The sequence below is a fragment of the Myotis nattereri genome, assembly GCF_964212035.1.
Source record: "Myotis nattereri genome assembly, chromosome: 3".
NCBI lineage: Eukaryota > Metazoa > Chordata > Mammalia > Chiroptera > Vespertilionidae > Myotis > Myotis nattereri.
The window spans coordinates 36,532,858-36,554,463 of NC_138077.1; positions in this window are offsets into that span (position 1 = coordinate 36,532,858).

A 21,606-nucleotide genomic window follows, 5' to 3' on the forward strand; every position below is an offset into this window, starting at 1 on the left:
GCCTGCAGGAGGCAGTCAATTGATATCTCTTTTATCAATGTGCCTGTCTCTCTATCCCTCTCCCTTCCTCTCTCTCTAAAATCAATAACAACATGCTTAAAATAATGATTTAATAGATCAGTGTGGGATGGTGACATCATTCTGTTGGGGAAAGCAGTCTTTTCTGTGTGGTCCTATAACCTCCATGCACCACAAGGCAATAGGCCTTGTGTGGGCCTGAAATATTTCCTCACCATGAGATAAAGAGTCCTCACAGCCTGTGCTGGGCTTGTCACCCTTGTGGGACTACCTTTCCATGTTTCATACTCAAATAATCACAAAAAATGAGTCAATGTCAAAATTCAAAAGTGGTTAGAAAGGATATATACACCCCTATGTTCATAGCAGCACAATTCACCATAGCTAAGATTTGGAAACAGCCTAAGTGCCCATCAGCAGATGAGTGGATTAGAAAACTGTGGTACATCTACACAGTGGAATACTATGCTGCTGTAAAAAAAAGGAGTTCTTACCATTTGCAACAGCATGGATGGAACTGGAGAGCATTATGCTAAGTGAAATAAGCCAATCAGAGAAAGATAAATATCACATGATCTCACTCATTTATGGAATATAATGAAGAACATAAACTAATGAACAAAAACAGATCCAGAGACAGAGAAGCACTGATCAGCCTGTCAAACCTCAGAGGGAAGGTAGAGGAGGGTGGGGGTGCGGGGGAAAGATCAACCAAAGGACTTATATGCAAGCATACAGGCCTAACCAATGGACACAGACAACAAGGGGGTGAGAGCATGAGTGGGGGCGATGGGGAATAATGGGGGGATAAGGACAAATATGTAATAACTTAATCAATAGAAATTTTAAAAAAATCAACAATCATGACTACTATGTTGAGGAGTGTTCAGGGTATACAATAGAGGACAATGAAATAGAATAAAGAGAAAATATTTTAGGAGAAAGGTGGGGGAGAGCAAGCAGTGTTTCCTAATGAAATAGCCATTGAGCTAAGTTCTGAAGAATGAGGAAGTGTGTTCCAGGCAGAAAACTGCAGGCAAATGTCCGTGGGGTAGGCAAGAGGATAGCACACATATTCTGAGAATGAGGCTAGCGCAAACAGAGCAGAGAGAGCAATCAGGAGCACATGATGAGCAGAGGACAGAGAGATGGCAGAGACCAGATCCTGAAAGAGGTCTTGTAGAACCAAGAATTGCCGGGGTCCAACCCCAGCGGGTCCAGGGGTCCCCAAAGGTGTGGACGGAGTTGGCGAAGAAGGAGACAGCGGAGACACGGAGACAGCGTTCAGTTGATCAGCAGCCTAGCCAGGATCTCCAGCCAAGTTCTGGTCTCGATCTCCAGAGAGGTTCTGCTTAGGATCTCCAGCCAGGTTCTGTGTCCATGTTGTCTTGCTAGGTTCTCCAGCCAGGTTCAGTCACCAGGTTCTAGTCAGGTTCTCTTGCCAATTTCTGTAGTCAGGTTCAGTCCAGGATCTTTTGCCATGTTCTCTCCAGCGAAGTTCTTCTGTCCCTAGAGAACGTTCTGTGTAGGTTCTGTCTCTCTCTCTCTCTCTGTCTCCTCTGTCTTGTTACATCTGTATTTATACCAGTTGATTCAATCCTATCAATCTCTATTACAAAGGTTAGGGCGTTTCTTATCTCCATTCCAGGGAGTAAAGATTATGTAGCTTAAGCATGATTGTTCATAGTTAAAGTGATTAATTACCTGCCTGGCACTTAGTTAAGAGGTTTTATTCCCTCCCTAACTTCAGGGGAAAATCCCTACCTGGGGAAACCTTTCTCAGAGACCTTGGTTAAAACACATAGTGCCAAGAAAGTGAGCAAACACATTAAGAACAGTATGCCATATATGCCAGGTCCCTTGAAACAGCAAGCATGGACCGGCTCCCGGCAAAGAATGTTATTCTTTATCCCAGGAGCATTGGAAAACTATAATCAAATAATCAAATTTATGTTTCAAGATGATCTCTCTGCTACGGCAGGGACAGAGAAGGAATAGATGGGCAAGGAGGTGGCATACTTGGATATGGGGAGGTCAATTAGGAGACTACTGAAGTATCCAGTAGATGGTGATTTGGGCTGGAATGGCTACCATGAAATAGAGAGTAATAGACTAATGCAAGAGACATTTAAAAGGTAAATATCTAGACATTGGTGACAGGTTTGAACTCAATAAACATTTGTTGAATGAGTAAAGGGTTGCAAAAGAAAGAGCACTTTAGGATGATTTCTAAAATTTCCGCATATCGGGGCCATGCAACACTATGGGGGAGTTAAGCTTTGATGGATCTGGATACCCTTTCAGAGAGAGAGGCAGAAAGAGAGAGAGAGAGAGAGAGAGAGAGAGAGAGAGAGAGAGAGAGAGAAAGAAAGTGTCCAACAATGCAGTATCCTTAACCTGACACCATTTTTGCTCTCTTCAGGATGCTTTCCATCCATGGTTTCTAGAGGGTACTCTTGCAGAGGCCTCCCTGAAGCTGCTGGTCTTGTCAGCAATGGGAATGGCCCAGTTCTTAGATGTTATTTGTTTGTTTGTTTGTTTGTTTGTTTTTACTTACAGGTGAAGCTATAGCTATAGCTATAGTGAAATATTTGTAGCTTCCATTAGCTGCAGTACCCAGAGGACCCCTTGTACACCCACCCTTTGATAGATGATTCAACACCACCTTCCCAGGCCCTCTAAAGCACAGTAGTGTTACTCAGAGTTTTCTGTCTTCAAAAAATAAAAATAATTTATTAGAAACCATCACCACCATTATCTTTATACACATCCTGTCTCCCATTACAAACACAATATACATTCATTGATTTGATAAATACAAAGAAGAAAATAAAAACCATCTGTAAATTCCCCACTAGGGAAACAAAGAAAACAACATATTATCTGGAGAAACAATGAGCAGTTGTAGTTAGTTAAGAGCTTAGGCTTTATAGTTAGACAATAATTTTGGTCTTTATCTTAAAAGCACAGGGAAATCAAATTAACCAGATTTATAATTCAACGTGATTTTTCTGCGGTGGTATGGACAGAGAGTGAATGGGTGGGCAAGGAGGTGTTAGGTTTGAATGTAGAAAGATCAATTAGTAGTCCATATTCCAGCTCCAATTCTAGTTATTAAGAATCTATGGGAAAATCACTAATAAAGCTAAACTATGAGTTCCTCACATGTATGGGTGAATGGCAATAGTACCTGTTTGGGGGCTGTGTGTGTAAAATCTCTTAGCACAGTACAGCAAATAGTCTTTCACAAATGCCTAGAGATTCTTATTCATAGTTAGCATGATACCTTTCATTTTTAGTATAAAATAGGGGTCATTCATAATTTTATAATTTGCTCTTTTTAACATTATCATTTTCCTATGTTACTAATTAATACATATAAATATTCCTTGAAAGTATTATGTGTGAAGGCTGAATAATATTCCTCTCTGCAAACACACTTCACATTTTATAATTTCTTTACTGATGGACATTTAATTTTTTTCAATTTATAACTGTAAAATGTGATAATATAATCAAATATAAAAATTTCCTACATCTTAAATTAAAATGGATCCTCAGAGTTACAATCACAGGAACTAATGGTATGAAACTTTTTGAGCATCCTAGGGTATATTACCAAATTGCTATCCACAAAGGCAGTGCGATGTAACATTTTCACCCACAAGGTTCACATTTACACCAAAATGGAAGTATTTTATTGCCTTACTCTTTCAAGAAATGGCTTTTTGAAGGAATTTGCCATACCAACCCTCTGAAGGAAATTGTGACTTGGTTGAATACCAACTAAGTACCATGCTTGATGCATCTGATCTAATTATATTTCTACAATAACCTGTGAGATAGTTAACACTGGCCCTGTTTTACACCAGGCTGGTTATGAGTTGAATTAGGAAAGCAAGTCAATGTAGCAAGCAGTACCACACCCCTCTCTGCCTACTGCCCTCTTGTGCCCCAGTGCCCTGATATGCATTCCCACACTTCCCAAGAGTGATTTCCCTGTGAGGAATATCACCACAAGCACACATGTCTTTGTAACTCATCCCCAAGTAAGACAAATATAGCAGGTTCAATGGCTCTGCGGCCATTCAAGGAGTGAAAATAAGGCCAATACTGAAAGGAGTAAGTGAGCAGACAAGGATGTATAAAAGGAGGTTGCAAAGTAAGAAGACACCAGATCATACCGGGCTATATTACAGAATTTGGATTTACCTGAATTGCAAAGGAGAGCAAAGGGGGTTGGGGGGAGGATTAAAAACTCTGAAAGAAAATACTGCCAAAGAATATGCTTCCCCTCACCCTATATACCAGTTCTTGACCTTGGGAATAGACAGGGAGACCCCACTGTTTTACTGGTTCATTTTATACCAACATCCTGCTAGTATCTATTTAAAACTAGTCCATCTATGGATTCTCTGAAAGAAAACTTTTTTTCTACCAACTTCTTCATATAATGTCCCAAAGTGGCTTAGCTTCCTGGCATTTTTATTAACACCTGCAATAATTTTTAGATAGCATATCCCTGCCAAAAAAAGTCCTTTCCAAAGTTGGCCCTAGAAACAAACAACGTCATTAGGCAACATTTCCAGAATTCCCACTGTGTACAGATCACTCAATTTATCTTTTCAAGGTAAGTAAGTAAACAATATTACCCACAGATTGCTAAAACTCAAGGCCACACATGCAAAGGGAGTACCAACAGAATTTTCCTGCCTTTGCCTGTACCTGTCTTAAGGGGAAATCAGACTGAATTGCCAGTGTCTATTCCTTATCCACAAGATCATTCTGTCTTGTTAATAAGCACAACAAATATCTCACCACAAAATCAAGTCGCTGGGACCGTTTGGTGGGTCTGATTGCAACAGACCTTCTCCAGATGTGGCAGGAATTTCACGAGATTTCCTCTGAGAAGACCCCTCATAGCCTCTACTGGCTCTCGCACTGGCTCAAAGGGAAGCTTGCTATTGCTTTTTACATCCACAAAAATTTGACATAACCTTCCTACTTCAACTCTGCTTCAACATGTTGACAGATACATTAGCTGCACATGCCAAATTGTCATAATTTAGGAGGCATGAAATGTATGCCTTAACAAAGGCAAAGCAGACCAAAAATAGCTCTCTAATCAGCATTTAGAGGGGATGTGGGTCAAAAGATCAGCAAACCTGCTGATGATTCACGGTTCACCATCTTGCCAACATGACACTTTAATTGGCCAGTTTCCAGCTGCTCTGCCCAGCAAACCCCTCCATCCTGAGGAGCAGGACTGAATCGCAGCCACAGTCCTGCAGACATAGGTCACCGCTGATTGCTCCTCCTCTTGGGGCAAAAAATAAAAAATGTATATATATTTAGAGCCCTCCCCCTAAAGAATCCTAAAAGGAAGAACTGGAAATAAAAATGTGTTCACAGCCTGACAAGTGGGAAGCAAAATACTGATTCTAGCTTCTTAAAACAAGTAAAATATGTGGAGTTGGGAAAGAACCATATGTGAGACGGAATTATATCTCATAATATGAAAGAGGATAAAAGAAAAACAAGTTGAGGGGGAAAAAAACAGCAACTTCCTCACCACCAGTTCCAAGGCTGGCAGGTTAGCTGAGCTGGGTGGGGAGCCCCAGGGAGCATAAGCTGAGTGGTCTTCCCCCTACCCCCACCCCCCCAAAAAAAAAAATCTGGTGCTTATTAACAAGACAGAATGATCTTGTGGTCCAGCCCAGCTACCCAGGGACCTGGGATTTTCAGGAGCCTATGTTTTAATGCTTGTCTTCACAGTCTCTGTGTCTCAGATCTTATACAGTAGGCATGAAGCCTGCTTGTCTCTTATGGAAAAGAGTTTTACAAGCCCTTGAAAGGAAAATGCAGCCCTCATGGAGTCTGAGCTTTCAGTAAATGCTACAGCAACCTCGAGGTTGGAGGAGCCCAGGACTTGGAGGTGGAGAACAGGACCTCTAGTCATTGATTCAGCTGCCCTGACCTTCAGAGACCTTGCTCTTAGCTCTAGGCCTTGGAGTAGCAGTACCTGCCTGTCTCCTGCTCTGGGCTCCAGTGAAAAACAGAAGCCATAAAAGCTTCATTAATGTGACGTGCCATAAAAGGAAGACATGATGAGACACTATGTACTTGGTGCTGTTTTGAGGAGGTCAAAGGAACCAAGTAACCAGAGACCAGTCTTCACATGCTTTCACTAAGGTGGCAGATAAATATTAAACCCAACACAAACAGTACTGGGGCATACTGAATATTTATAAGCACTCAAACATATTTTCCCACTGTCTGAATATCCACGATACAAAGGAAATTTCAGAAAGGTGAATCTCTAAGGTCTTTTGTTTGATTGATTAGTTGGTGTTTGTTGCTTTGTTTTTAACCTAAATCAAGGGAACCACTGACTTTCTACAGAGCAGCTTCTGAAACTGCAGTAAGCACGGGGATCGTCCACAAACTTGGTGAGATGGAGATTCGGCTTCTGCACACGTGGAGCAGTTCTATCTCGCTTTCTGACCAGCTCCAGGGCGCTGCCCATTCTGCAGGTCCACACATGACATTGGACGTGGTAAGGCTGTAAAAGACAATTGAGAGAGGCCTAGGCAGATGTCATACACTTTTAGACTAGGAAGGACCAGAATTTAAAACCCTAAATCTGTTTATGAGGACAGTGAGGCCAAGGGTTAGCTGACTTGTACAGCATTACCCGAAAGCATATCTTTCACTGCCCACAAAATCTGTTGCCTGCCTTCCCCCACATTCTTCTTCCACCAGTCTGGCTATCACACACTTGGCCCTTTTACCCTTGGGTTTCTTTTTCTGTCTCTCTTTCTGCTTCCTTTGGAAGTAAGGAAGGGAGGGAAGAAGCTGACTGTGGCCCATGAAATACATCCTAGGTCTGAATCATGGAATCTCTTACCTAAAGGACACAAGAAAAAATGAGGATGAGTTTCTGGAGTGAACAGAAGCTAACCACCTGCCCGTTCTTAATGTCCCACAAAGGGGTTCACTTAAAGTGATCAGTTATTTGTTTCCCAGGGTGGTCCCTGGTGCATATGCATGAACGAGTAGGCAGAGCTAGGCCCCATTTCTGTCTGCAAAACATTTAGGGGGTATAGTTTTGAAGCATGGGGTACCTCACTCATCTCACTAGAACTCTCAAAAGAAAAATCCCTAGATACAATGAGGAGAAAAGAGTTTACTTGAAAAGAGTTTCAAGTAAAATTCAAGTAAACATTTTGAAACTGAAGGTAATCCCTAGCACACTATCTACCCAATGGCCATGTCCCAAAAGTGAAAAGCAGAAGAGATACAATTTGCATCGAATGAACTTTCAGCTCTGATCCCAATCACACAAATTTATAAAAGCCATGCTTAAAACACTACATGAACATTTCAGTTCTTTTTTATGCTAATTATTCAACCAAAAGTATGAAATTGGGGTCTGTTAGCTCTCTTTTCTGTCTCAGAGATATACCTAAGGATACAAACTAAATAGGGGAAGGGGGACTGAGGAAGTACAAAAAAAAATGCTCTTGGAAAAAGAAAACACATTGAAACTCAGCAAATACTCCTAAATATACACAGAATTTGCCCTTTTAAGGAATTGCTACATTTACACCTACCATTTGATTATGAATGGAATATTTGAAGAATGGTTTGGCCCTAAATGAGGCTTAACACATACAAGAAAATATTTGTTCCCAAGTGCTTCTAAATATTGAACAGCGATGGGTAAATTTACATAGTGAGAACTTTCCACTTCAGTTGGCACAGCGTTGAGTGCCTTTCCAGGTATAAGTTTCACCAGAAGATTTGCCCACAATGACTACGCTGCTAGAACTCCATAGGACTCTCCCTAGGTTATTTGGATTTCATTACCAATATGTAGTTTTAAATACCCTTGTTAATATTAGAGCCCTTGCAAAATTAAGATTAAAATACCCTAGCCTTGTGTGTATAGAGACTCCTTTCATTGGGGACTTCTTATATATGATAAATGAGACAGATTTAAGAGTTCAGAAAGCTTAATCTAAATAGCTTCTTTCAGTCCAGTGAGGTGTTATCCTATCTAATAAAGAGGTAATATGCAAATTGACCATCATTCCAACACATAAGCTGTCCGCCCCCATGTGGACACAAGATGGCCGGCAGGGGAAGGCAGTTGTGGGTGATCAAGCCAGCAGGGGAGGGAAGTTGGGGGTGATCAGGCCTGCTAGGGAGGGCAGTTAGGGTTAACCGGGCCAGCAGAAGAGGACAGTTGCGGGGGACCCAGGTCTGCAGGGGAGGGCAGTTAGGGGCAATCGGGCTGACATGGGAGCAGTTAGGTATCGATCAGGCTGGCAGGGGAGTGGTTAGGGGGTGATCAGGCTGGCAGGCGAGCAGTCCTGAATTGTGAGAGGGATGTCCTAAACGGGCAGTCAGACATTCCTTGAGGGGTCCCAGATTGAAGAGGGTGTAAGCTGGACTGAGGGACATACACCCCATGCACAAATTTCATGCACCAGGTCTCTAGTATAATAATTAACCCCCTACTGAGACCAGTATGATCCCTAAGAGTTTACAGCATTAATGTCGCTTAAGGATTTAGCAACCCTCCTCCAAAGCTAGGTTTCTTACTTATTAAATCTTATAATACGTAAGAAATTGTACCCCCCCCAAAAAAAAAAGAAATTGTATCTATCATATTTTGTCAACAAATTAAGGAAAAATGTTAGGTCATTTACATAAAGTGAAACCGAAACACATATTGCAAAATGCATATGTGGTCAGCGTCCTTGTTTTTCCATGCACATGAGGAGACTGAAAGATGTGAGATGAGTGGGGAGTCTGATAAGTATGAATTCCAAGGATAAAAGTCACTCAGGCTGTACACCCAAATGAACCTTCCTGGCAGAAGTCACTGGTTTAGAGCCCTTCAACCAAACAGCTTTTGTTACCTCTTCCCTCATCATATCTGAACCTTCTCAACATCCCTCTTCCTTCCCCTACTCTCTACTCACTCTACCTCTAGGCAAATCTGACAAAACATATTTAAAACACCCAATAATCTGGAAAGGTAAGAAGGAGCCTTAGGCTTGGGAGATATAATAAGCAAAAAATTGAAGTGATCTCAGAGTATTTTCAGTATGCAAAGGGCTGTAAAAAATAGAAAAGTAAGGATGACGGGAATTTTCCAAGAACCACAGGCTACCATGAAGCAAAATACAAATGGGGTAACACTTCTTTCTAACTTTGGAAACTAGGACAAGCAAAAGAATAAAGTGGCAACAATTTCTTCCAAGATGAAGTGACTGCTGCAATAACAAAGCTAAACTAGCCACATACTGTCCTGGAGGAATTCACAGAAAATAAGACACCAGATCTGTGGAAAGATAGGGTAAGCAATGGACATATACTAGTATACCATATTCAAGAATCCAGTGTTTGAGCCCTGACCGGTTTTGCTCAGTGGATGGAGCATCGGCCTGAGGACTGGAAGGTCTCGGGTTCGATTCCAGTCAAGGGCATGTACCTTGGTTGTGGGCACATCCCCAGTGGGAGGTGTGCAGGAGGCAGCTGATCAATGTTCTCATCAATGTTTCTGGCTCTCTATCCCTCTCCCCTCCTCTCTGTAAAAAAAAATCAATAAAATATATCTGAAAAAAAAAGAATCTAGTGTTTGAGGACAGGAAGACAAAGTATCTTAAAGACATCATTTCTTCCTAATTGATCTATTGATTCACTGCAATCCAATCAAAGCACCAACACGGTTCTTCATGGAATATTCCAGACTATTCTAAAATGTATATAGAAGTACAGTGATCCAGAATAGCTATAGGTCTCATAAAGAAGGGTAAAGTGAAGGAATCAGCCCAAATATAAAGTTATAAAGCTACAGTAATAAAAACAATGTGGTACTGCTGCATTGGGGATGAAACATAGAACAAAAAAAGAGAATAAAGAGCTCAAAAATACCCAGCAAATATGGGAACAATCTCTAATAATGATAGCCAATATAAAAGTATAATTTATAACACAGCTTGATGGTTAAGAATATGAACTTTGGAACAAAAAAAAACTGCATTCAAATCTTCATTCTGCCATTTACTAGTTGTGTCACAGTTTATCCATCTGTAAAGTAGGATGATAATAATTTATATATTATAGATATAAATCCCTCCTGGTATGGATACCCTTGTGTAGTGCCCTGTGTGACCAATGGGATACTGAGGGAGTGGCAATATGATTTTTAGTGCTAGGCATAACAAATATTGCAGCTTCTGTCTTGACCTCTTGGATCACCCTTTCTGGGGGTGATTGAGTGGCCACATTGTAAGGCCACTCAAGTAACCCCATGGAGAGGTGCCCCACAGATTGAAACAGAGGCCCTTATCTAATAGCTAGCAAAACTTGCCAGACATGTAGTGAACCACCTTGAAAGTAGACCCTCCATCTCCAATTTTGGCTTCAGATAACTACAGCAAGGATGTCAGCAAAGGTCTAATAGAGTTGCCAGTACACTGCAGACATTGCATAAATTAGAAATCCCATTAGTATTATCATCACACAATACTGGTGATTCAGCAGAAAATCGTGGTACAGAGAGCTCTATTCTGTGCCCACAAGGATAATGCCTGAATTACCTTTGCATTCCCAGGGCCCAGTATGGGCTCACTAAAATATGTGTTTATAGAATAACAACTATGTGCCAAGTGCTGTTCTAGGCAGTGAATGAATGAATAAATGCCTAAAATCCTTTCCAGCTCTTCCATCACAAAAGAGCACAGCCCAGTAAATAAAATCCTTGCACAGAAAAAAAAAAAAAAGGAAACTCAGTGATTTAGACAAATGATCTTTTAGAGTCCAAATTCCTCCTCCTTCAAAGAGCCTAGCCCACCTAGTCTGGCTGAGAACTCTGTCCATTTTATTCATACCACTGAAATAATCATGGGGAAGAAACATCGTGGGAAGAAGGTTAGAGTAGCACAAAACATAAATATCAAATCTTAACATAGTCTTCCTATATTCCATCCACATTTTAAATTACCTTTACAAATGCATTGAATTTCTATTGTTATGTTGAATTGTCAAAAAACAGTTTATAGATCTCTCTTTTTTACTCCCTCTTAAATACATGATATACTTAAACTATATTAGAAATATGCATGCATTTCTTAATCAGTCCATCCAGAGACAAAAGAAAGTTGTTTCTTTAAACAAGTTAGAAATATTGGGGGGTAGAACTATGTTACAGTGATGGCTCTGAAATTATACAAATATTTTTATCTACTATACAAAAAAAAAATATTTTATTTTAGGCAGTTCTCACATTGCATAGTTCCAAAATGCACAAAATTTGTTTACCATGGTTTAGTTAAATAATATTAATCTCCCATTTACATCTTAAACACAGAATATTAACTCTGAGTATAGTTATAGCAGAAAGTACAAACTTCTCTGCTGGCTCTTTAATCCACAGACCACTACATGGAATCCAACGAGTAACACAATCAATAACTGACTACATCACTTCTTTCAGAGTCTGTCAGTTATTTGTCATCACATTCATTATTCAGCTCACAAATAGTCAGTAAAGCATGTGGTTTTGTTGCCTCCTTGTTGACAAGTAATAAACCCACATGATATAAAAATGGATAATCAGAAGAAGGGATTGGCTGACAAAGATAAAAGCGCAGCAAAAAAAGAAAAGCAAAATTGTATGTTATTAGAAAATATTGATAAAGATAGAGCAAGATCTAGACCTATAAGAAGGTGAAGTATAACCCATATTGAAAAAAATCAATAAATATAAAAACGAACGCTACTTATACTTGAAATGACGTGCTTACTTCTACTTCTCCTTGAAGACTGTAATAAAAAACAAATCTCAGTCAGTTTGACTACCAAAGCAATGAAATTAGTTGCCACATTGAATGAAAACTATAATTACTAGGAGACTGAAGAATCTTTAACTGTCAATAAGACTGGTTTCATTGCTTCATAAGTTGGCATGAATTGATTAGTGTTAAGATATCTGGTGAAGCTTTAGCTCAAATAAAGATGCCTTTGTGAAATTTACACCCAGGTTCAAAGGTGAGATAGTATAAATAGCTGACTCCAAAATGTTGACACTGTCACCATTCAAGAGACTCTGGCTATGCAGCCAGAGAAACTTAATGAAGGAGAATCTATCTATATATATAAAAGCCTAAGTGACTGTTATGGCAGAATGACCAGAATGACCGGTTGCTATGACATGCACTGAGCAGGCAGGCAGGTGAGTGGTTAGGCAGGCAGGTGAGCAGTTAGGGGTGAGCAAGCAGGCAGGCAGGTGAGCAGTTAGGGACGAGCAGGCAGGCAAGTGAGTGGTTAGGGGCAAGCAGGCAGGCAGCGAGTGGTTAGGGGCGAGTGGACGCAGATTGTGAGAGATGTGTCTGATTGCTGGTTTAGGCCCAGCAGTCAGACATCCCCTGAGAGGTCCCAGATTGCAAGAGGGATGTCCAACTATAGGGATCAGGCCTAAACCAGAAGTCAGACATCCCCCGAGGGGTCCCGGATTACGAGAGGGATGTCCAACTTCAGGGATCAGGCCTAAACAGGCAGTCAGGCATCCCCTGAGGGGTCCTTGATTGCAAGAGGGCACAGGCCAGGCTGAGGGACCCCTGCCCCCTTGCGCAATTTTGTGCACCGGACCTCTAGTGTGTCAATATAAATGAGGAAGGTTAAGATGAAAAGAATGACAATGTCCCAGAGGAAGTGACATCAGCAAAAGACTTCACATTAAAAGAAATCTCAGAGATATTTTACAGTGTTGCGAAGGATAAAATGCTGGAAACTGACCCAAACTGAGAAATAATTATGATCTGATGGTTTTCCAAGGCATTAGAAAAGATGCTTATTTCATATCATAAGTTATATGATAAGAAAGCAAGTACCGTTCAAACTTTGCTTGATAAACAATTACAAAGAAATAAAACAATTCTCAATTAACTAATTACCAATACTTCTAATGTTCTAAGTTGCAATGTATTCAATGAATACTAGTCTTTTTTTTTTCATTTTCCTATACATTTATAACCAACAGTAAGAGAATCTTTAATATTATAACCAAAAAAAAACATGCAACTTTCCCCATAGATTATTAAGATCACCTTTTATGGTTTTAGCTTGCATAAATACTTGTGCTGTTCTGAACTACTGTACAGAGTAAGACTGCCTGTATTTGGTAAAGAAGTCATGATAAAAGAAAAGAGAATAAATGTGTAAGACATGACTAGTCTATTGTATTTCAGTGGTTAACAGTAGAGTTCAAAACAGATGTAATAACCTTGGCTAGCTAGTTTTTAAGCCCAGGATTTTAGGATAAAACAGAAAAACTACTACCTTTTCTCAAGTATCAGAGCAAATTTGCTTTATGATTGTTATACCTAAGAGTATAAAAGCACTAGACTGAAATTTAAGGAGTCCAAGTTCAAAACTGGGCTCTACCACAAACTCCCTGTGGACTCAAAGCCAATCACTCTATTCATTCTACAAACATTTACTTCCAGACCCCTGCTATCTGTTGAGGATACAAAACTGAATATGATATGAAATCTGGCCTCAAAGAACTGACAGCCTATTAGGAAATGGTTACAGTACAGTTCTCATCTATAAATCAGATCTAACAATGCCTCATCCCAGGGTTACTCGGAGGATAAAATGAGAGGGGAAAGCATGTTGCTGTCAGGTATTATCCAAGTACCAGCTGACCCAGTGTAATTGTAGCACCTGACAAAACTATACTAGATTACTCTTATCCAGTGGTCCCCACAGTGTGGTCTCAAACCAGCAGCATTGCCTGGTTAAAATGCATATTCTCGGGCCCCACTCACTAAGTTTTGACTTAGTGAGTCAAAAACTCTTGAGGGTGGGGCCCCCAAATCGGTGTGTGAATAAGTCCTCTGGGGGATTCTCATGCAGCTAAAGTTTGAGAACCACCGCTGAGTATTATTTTTGTACGATTAAAACAAAGGTGACAAGAATCCTAGTATGTACAAGATAATCATTCCCCAATTGTCAATGAAGAAATTAAAGCAGAATATAACCAAGTCTTGCTTGCCAGGAAAATTAGCAAAAGTCCTAATGAGCTATCAATCATCATGTTTGTATTTAGTACGTAGTCATCTGCTTCTCAAGTCCTCCTACTTAGATAAAAATCAGAGTAGAGTCTCTGCCCATAATTACACTGATAGTGTGAGGTGTGTTTTGAGTCTGAGTTTTAAGTAAACAAACGCAGAATATGGAAATCTAACACAGGTTATAAAAACTGTTTGCTCAAAATAACAAGCAGAAGACTATATTTATTTCAATGAGAGGATCGTGGCTGGCCTAATTTGAGAACTCATTTTGGAGAACTCCTTCATAATACATGGCACATGCAAGTCAATATCCTTGGGGTTAATAAAGGTTTATTCTTTGATGATGAAAATCATTTTCTACTCTTCCAAGACTCATTTGGGATCATGAGTGCTAGGAACATCCAAATATAGTGATATTTGCCATATTTTGAAAAATTTCACCAATTCCACAGGTTCCATAAAACAATATCTTCTTGGACTATTAAACATAACAGCCATCATCATTTACACATTTGTTCATTGATTATCACCTAGAGCAGTGGTTCTCAACCTTCCTAATGCCGTGACCCTTTAATACAGTTCTTCATGTTGTGGTGACCCCCAACCATAATATTATTTTCATTCCTACTTTATAACTGTAATTTTGCTACTGTTATTAATCGTAATGTAAATATCTGATATGCAGGATATATTTTCATTATTACAAATTGAACATAATTAAAGCATAGTGATTAATCACAAAAACTATATGTAATTATATAAGTGTTTTCCGATGGTCTTAGGCGACCCCTGTGAAAGGATCGTTCGACCCCCAAAGGGGTCGCGATCCACAGGTTGAGAACCGCTCACCTAGAGGATAAAGCACTATAATACAGATATTTATGACAAAGCTATCCAGAACCTACCCAGAGACTAGCGTATAATGAGCACTCAAGAAATATTTGTTGAGTGAATGAGTCCCCAAGGTTAGAAAACATGAATAATAATGGCTACAATTTTTAGTACCTACCATATATCATAACCAATCTTCCCAATAGCTATGTGAAATTAGCATTAATATTTTCATCAAACAGATGAGGGATATGAGGCTTAGATAAGTTTTCAAAAAGAGTCAATACCATTCACTTAGTGAGTGGCAAATTAAAAATGTTCACTCTGACTCACAAGTCCTTCCAATGAGACTACACTGAAGCGCTTGGCCACTGTGACCTTGCTTAGCCATAATAAACAGTACAATATATGCACCAGTGTAAATTCTTTAGCAAGCCAAAATAGAGAAATCCACATTGATCTTGGAGTATTCCTGCTATTGGCTTACACGACTATACGAAAATCTGGCCACTTCCTTTGCTTTTAGAGCTATTTCTCTTTGCAATTTCAATTGAGTTATTCATTTCTCTGTAAACAGAACTCGCCCTTGTTATTGATTAGTTTACTTAGAATGGCAGGATTCCTGGAACATGTAAAGGCTTTTTGCCACACATAATTACCTGGTCTAAGACCATCTATTGGTTCCTTTATTTGACTTTTAAGAGAACACAGGTGCTCATTAGGTGCCTTTTCAAGCGGCCAGAGTAAGATTCCGCAGTCCCAAACTGCTGTCAGTCTCAGCAGCAGCAGCCCTGAAGTGCTCCTCTATGAGGAACTTTTCACACTTGACATGTCCCTGCTCTTTGCAAATTATTTTAAATGACTTCTTAATTAGAAGTGGTATGCTGCCCATTGCTAATGAAGCAGGCCGAAGCTGTGGCCAGGAAATAGTGATGGTTCTGATTCCCTTTCTTTCTCTCTGAGGACACCTGTTTCTAACTGAAGTAATTGTGTCTACTCTTTAGCCAATGTTGTGTCTTTTTACAACAAAATGTGAATGCCTTATCTCTGGGTTGCAGATTTTTGCAGGTATCATAAAACTCAGATATAGTTAACCTTATTTTAATGTGTTTCCCCTTCCACCAGCGACTTCTGAAAGACATAGAGAAAAGATTATTTTTTCAGGAAGAATTTTCTATGTAGTCTATGTCATTAACCCAGGTAGTAATTCCTGTATGTTTTGCAAAGGTATCAAGCAGTCTGTCAGAGGAAGTGTTCTCTCATTAGGAAGACCTGCCAGCAAGAGCTCAGAAAGCATCGTACTAGTAAATTCAAAGAAATCCTTAATTCCAGTTAGGAAAATAGATAATACTGCCTACCCTTGCTAAGAATGAGAAGAAGAAGAAGAAGAAGAAGAAGAAGAAGAAGAAGAAGAAGAAGAAGAAGAAGGAGGAGGAGGAGGAGGAGGAGGAGGAGGAGGAGGAGGAGGAGGAGGAGGAGGAGGAGGAGGAGGAGGAGGAGGAGGAGGAGGGGGAGGAGGAGTGTGTTGTTTCTTTATTCCCACTGATTATTCAAAATTGGGTTAATAAATGTCTTAAATAAATGGAAAGAGAAAGATCATTCTTCAATTTTATTTTATTTTAAAAACATTTTGTTGATTAACCACCGGTGTTTGACAGGGAAAATCATAGCATTATGATACGTATTACTACTTGGAAATTTATGAGTGAAATCCTGAAAGCTCCCTGGCAGCCCCTCCTTATAACCTGGACTAGGGCTGATTCAGACCTGAGATTCATCGTCAGAGTAAGTTTGGAACTGAGGCCAGACACTTCTAGATTCAAGCCAAGCTGAATTCCTCCCTCCTTTTCCCGGAATTCCCAGGCCCTTAGCCTAGTTGAGGTCAGCATACCAAAGCTAGTCTGCACATCCCTTTGAGGTCACCTTCCTATTTGCCTCCTCTTTACATATAACACAACCCCACTGCATCAGAGTGCTATGTTCATGGCAAGTCAATAAGTAATAGATACTTGAACAATGAATTACAAATTTAAGGGTAAATTGTACTAAACATTGATTACTAAGCCAAAGTGATCTGTTGCCTTTAACAATAGTAATATTTATTCAGCATTACTACATCCCAGGCACGCTGCTCATTGCTTTCTATGCATTTCTTATGTGTTCTTATGTAATGTCACTATGGAAAATGTATTATACTACCCCCATTTTAGAGATAAGAAAAGGATTTTCATGGGAAGAATCACATCCTAAGAAGTGACAGCCAACCTTCCCCTCGAAGGAAATCACAAGAGCACTTGCCCTTAAGGAGAACTAGATGATACAACATAGCCCCTGGAGCTGTATTCCCCACCGGGAGCTAAACTTCATCCAAAAGCACACCCAGCAGAAATGTAACCAATTACTAAGCTCAAAATCTGCTGAGCTCCAGAACTTGTGGGAAAGTATCTTATCGACTGATAGCTTGTGAGTGCTTACCTGTTCCCACCATAGCCATATAGTCTTTAAGTCAGTGACTCCCAAAGGATAGTGCCTGATATTCTGTATCAGACCCACCTGGATATTTGCTGAATATGTAGATTTCTAAACCTCTCCAGACCTCACAAATCAAAATCTCTGTAGTGGGTGCCAGAAATATGTCATTTTTAATACGTTCCCCAAGAATAGATTCATGGGCACACTAAAGTGTCAGAACTATTGTTCCAGGGCCTCAAAGCCATGGTTTCTCTATACACCCTGTTCCTTTTAGTGCAGGTGGTAAGGCATGCATCACATTTCCAATGCCGCTTTCCCTGTCCACACTTATAGGGAAAGAATTGGCTTACTGCATTGATATTCAAGCCCCTGATTTTATAAGTGAGGAAACAAAAGCTGAGATAAATTGATTTCTCATAATTAGATTTGAAGGCAAGTTTCCTAGTTCTCAATCTTGGCTTTTTGTCAAGCTTAATTAGAATCATTAGATGTAAATAGCACACCACTGTTAGATTGCACTTTACAAAGTGTCTGGAGAGATGTGCAATAGAGCAGCTGATCATATAGGACACGTCCTCAGAAATAAAGAGGAAAAAAATCATTGAACTAAATTTCAAAAGATGTGCAATAATTCTATAAGAGTTTTCACTCTCTACCATAAATTTACTAAGACAATGAAAGATAAAAATATGTCGCCTTTTATTACAAAGCCCTATATTTATGATTTTTATGGTGCAATATGGAGACAACACAAGTTATTTCAGGGTTTCCTTTGCTCTAATAACAGTGCATAAAAATTCTTGCTTATATTTGTTACAGTTTTTGATTTTTATTCTTAAGGAAGAGCCCACTACAAGTAATCCTTAAAGTGTGCCATTGTTCAGATTATACTTTTTACTCAGACTCACCATTAATGATGAAACATTAGCTTTTACCTTTCTAAATTTATTAAAATCCTTCACAATATAGAAAGAAATCTTTAAAATAATTGACTATTAAGAAAGAAACTTCCATTCTCCCTTTCCCCAGGCCCCAATCTTCATTCAGTCTTTATGGATTTACTCTGAATACTTCATATAAATATATGAAATGCAATATATGGGGAAAAAAGAAGCTTCCAAATAATAATCTCTTCTTATTTTATAAACTAGAGGCCCGGTGCATGAATATTGTGCACGGCAGGGGGGGGGGCGGTGGCGGGTGCAGCCAAGCCTGCACCCTCTTGCAATCTGAGACCCCTCTGGTAGGGTCCTTAGGCCTGGCTAGCGATCAGGGCCTATTGGGGCTTTCCTTTCCCCTGCTGCCGGCAGTGGCCTGGCCCCTGCCACTGCCACTGCTTGCCATCTGTGCAGCGCTGCCCCCCTCCCCAGCCATCCGTCGCCTCCCGCTGTGGGTGACAGGCATGGGGTACAATCGCTTGGCTAGCCTGGGCCTCCCTCTGCGGGGCGATCAATCGTGGGGCTCCACCATCGATTGCCGCGCAGAGGGAGGACCCCCGCCCCCCGCACCCGCTGCAGTGCCAACAGCCAGGTAGCCTGGGCCTCCCTCTTTGATCGCAAGGCTTCGTGATTGATAATCCAGCAGAGGGAGGCCCCACTATCTTCCCCCCACGCCAGGCTGGGGCTCCATGATTGATTGCAGCACAGGGTGGCCTGGGCCACCCTCTGCAGGGCGATCATGGGGCAATGGCGGGGCCCCCAACCCATCCCATCGCACCCGCCTTGGCTGGCCCGGTGCCAGTGTGTGTCATAGTGTGGTTGTCAGGAAGGTCTTCCTGATTGATGGTCCTCCTGCTTTTTGGTCGTTGGGTCTATTTGCATATTATGCTTTTATTATTATAGATTATCAACAAATTACTTTTACTGGAGTAACAGAGATGCTCCTTCTCTGGAAGATTCAGAACAAAACCAGCAAATTGAATACTCACCCCCCCAAAAAATGTCTAAAATATCCAGATGTAGTTTATTACACAAACAAAAAATAAACAATATAACTCTAAAATACTACTCTCTTTCCTAGTCTATGACTTAAGTCCATGCCAGTCTCACTGGGTCGCTTGAAGAAGACAGCAAAAGTTTTCAACCACCTTGAGACTTTCTTCTATGTTTATACAATGGATTTTAATCCTTCCAGCATGAAAGTCTTACCAGAATGCTAATTTCAAAGCTCAGCTGTGACCTGGAAAGCTTCCTTTATGAGCCGAGCTCAGGTCCTCAAGTACCTCCTCTCAAAAAGCAGAGCGGGACACAGACCACTCTCCCCAAAGATTAGTGACTAAAATCACCAGCAAATCAATGGTAGTTTCAGGGCACTAAGATCTTAACTGGGGAAGTAGAGGCATGACCACTTAGATCCTGAGAGTTTGAGGTCACTGAAGACCCTTATGAAGGCTGAATTCCAGCCAGCAAACAACTCCAAAGTGAGGGTAGGACCTAGTGTATGCTGGACCATGGAAGATTTGGGCATACGGAGATGAAGCTATGATTTGTGTCCTCTAATCTTTGAACTGCAATGAGCATGGGGAAAATGGTGGATAGAAAGCTAGTAATTTTGTCCAAGGCTACAACTAAAATTGAATAAACAGTCTTACTTCCTTAGCCTTAGAGTCTGGTATCAAACCAAACTTAGAGAGTCTTGAGATATCATGCCAAAGAGAACTTAGATGATCCAATGTGAAGGCATAATCCATGTAAGCATTCAGCTTACAAAAATGTTGGGGACAAATAAGTGAGAATAGGGTCAGTACTGGTCACTGAGTAGCCAAAGTACTAGCAAATTCATTCTCAGAGTGTTTGAAATAGAATTTAGTCAGTGCCATTGATATGGTTAGGTTTGACCTCTTGAGAGGTCAAAAAAAGATGGGTATAAAGAAAATGGAAAATTTCCTCTTTCTTTACCATATCATAAAGGGAAAATCTTGTATTGGACACACTACCACACAGACTGTGACCTTCCAATGAAAAGTCTCCAAATATTTGTCTGTGTCTACATCTGTCTATATCTATAGTTACATCTATATATCCTGATCATGGGCAATCTTTCAAAGAGCAGACAGTATGACAATGTAGGGTTCTTAAGCTGAACAGAAAATGCAGCAGTGGTGAAGAGTGCAGAGATAAAGTACTACTACAAGAAACAACAGGACAGCAAGAGCTCTGGGCATGGTAAAAGATGCTGACAGAAAGAAAGTGTAGAAAAGTAAAACATAACATGGATACTTCAGCCTCCTAGGATGAAAATTGTCAAAAATTCTCATATGTTAAAAAAAAATAGAACTCACAATCAGAACCAAAAGTCTAGCTACATGAAACATTCAACTACGAGAATGGATCTTGTTTTCATTTCCATAGACATAGTCACAGGATGGCTCCAACTTTGCTACCTGCCCTCCATCCCAGAAACACATTTATATACACAAACCACCCTGTCTCAAAGACAAACATTAAACTCAAAATCAAGCATAACTCTCCCTTTTGTTGCTTTTGCGACAATCAACATATCTCATAATGACTTCTCTTAGGACGGATTTCCTTATCTGTACAAATGGGAGACATTACTCTGCCTTCATCTATATCACTGGATTGTTTTTTTAGATGAAATGCCATCTCAGAGAGGAAAGCACTTTAAGCATAAAACACAGTATACACAGGAAATATTGCTATTGGTACTGATGAACCTTTACACAAGACATTCAGGCAAGATCAAACAAGGGATGCTTCGGAGCATAAAAGCATCTGAGAGTGGAGAGCTGATTGCAGTGGCTGGAACGTTCAGTCCTCTGTCCCACTTTGGTTGTTGTTTTTGCTCACTATGTCTGCACAATCTGTTTTCTATTCAACCACTCCTTTAGGGGTAGGAGGCAGCTTTGCACTTAGCTGCTGTTATGTCACAATAAATACAATTTTTTCTTAACCAATGTGCTCACAAAGCATCAGAATTAAATTGTAAATTTGTCTATGGGGTGAACACATAATTATTTTAATACTAAAAAATACTTCCAACTTTGCTTTCCAAAATGCTTTTTAAAAAAAATGCCCAGCAGTGTGAGACTATAGATCAGTGATTTTCAACCAGCATGCCACAAGAATTTTTAAAACATGCAATACCTGATTACTTAGTCAGGGGCACTGACCTCTTTTCCCTTAGATTGTCAAATTAGAAAATGACAACAGCCAACACAACAAAGCTGTCTGTT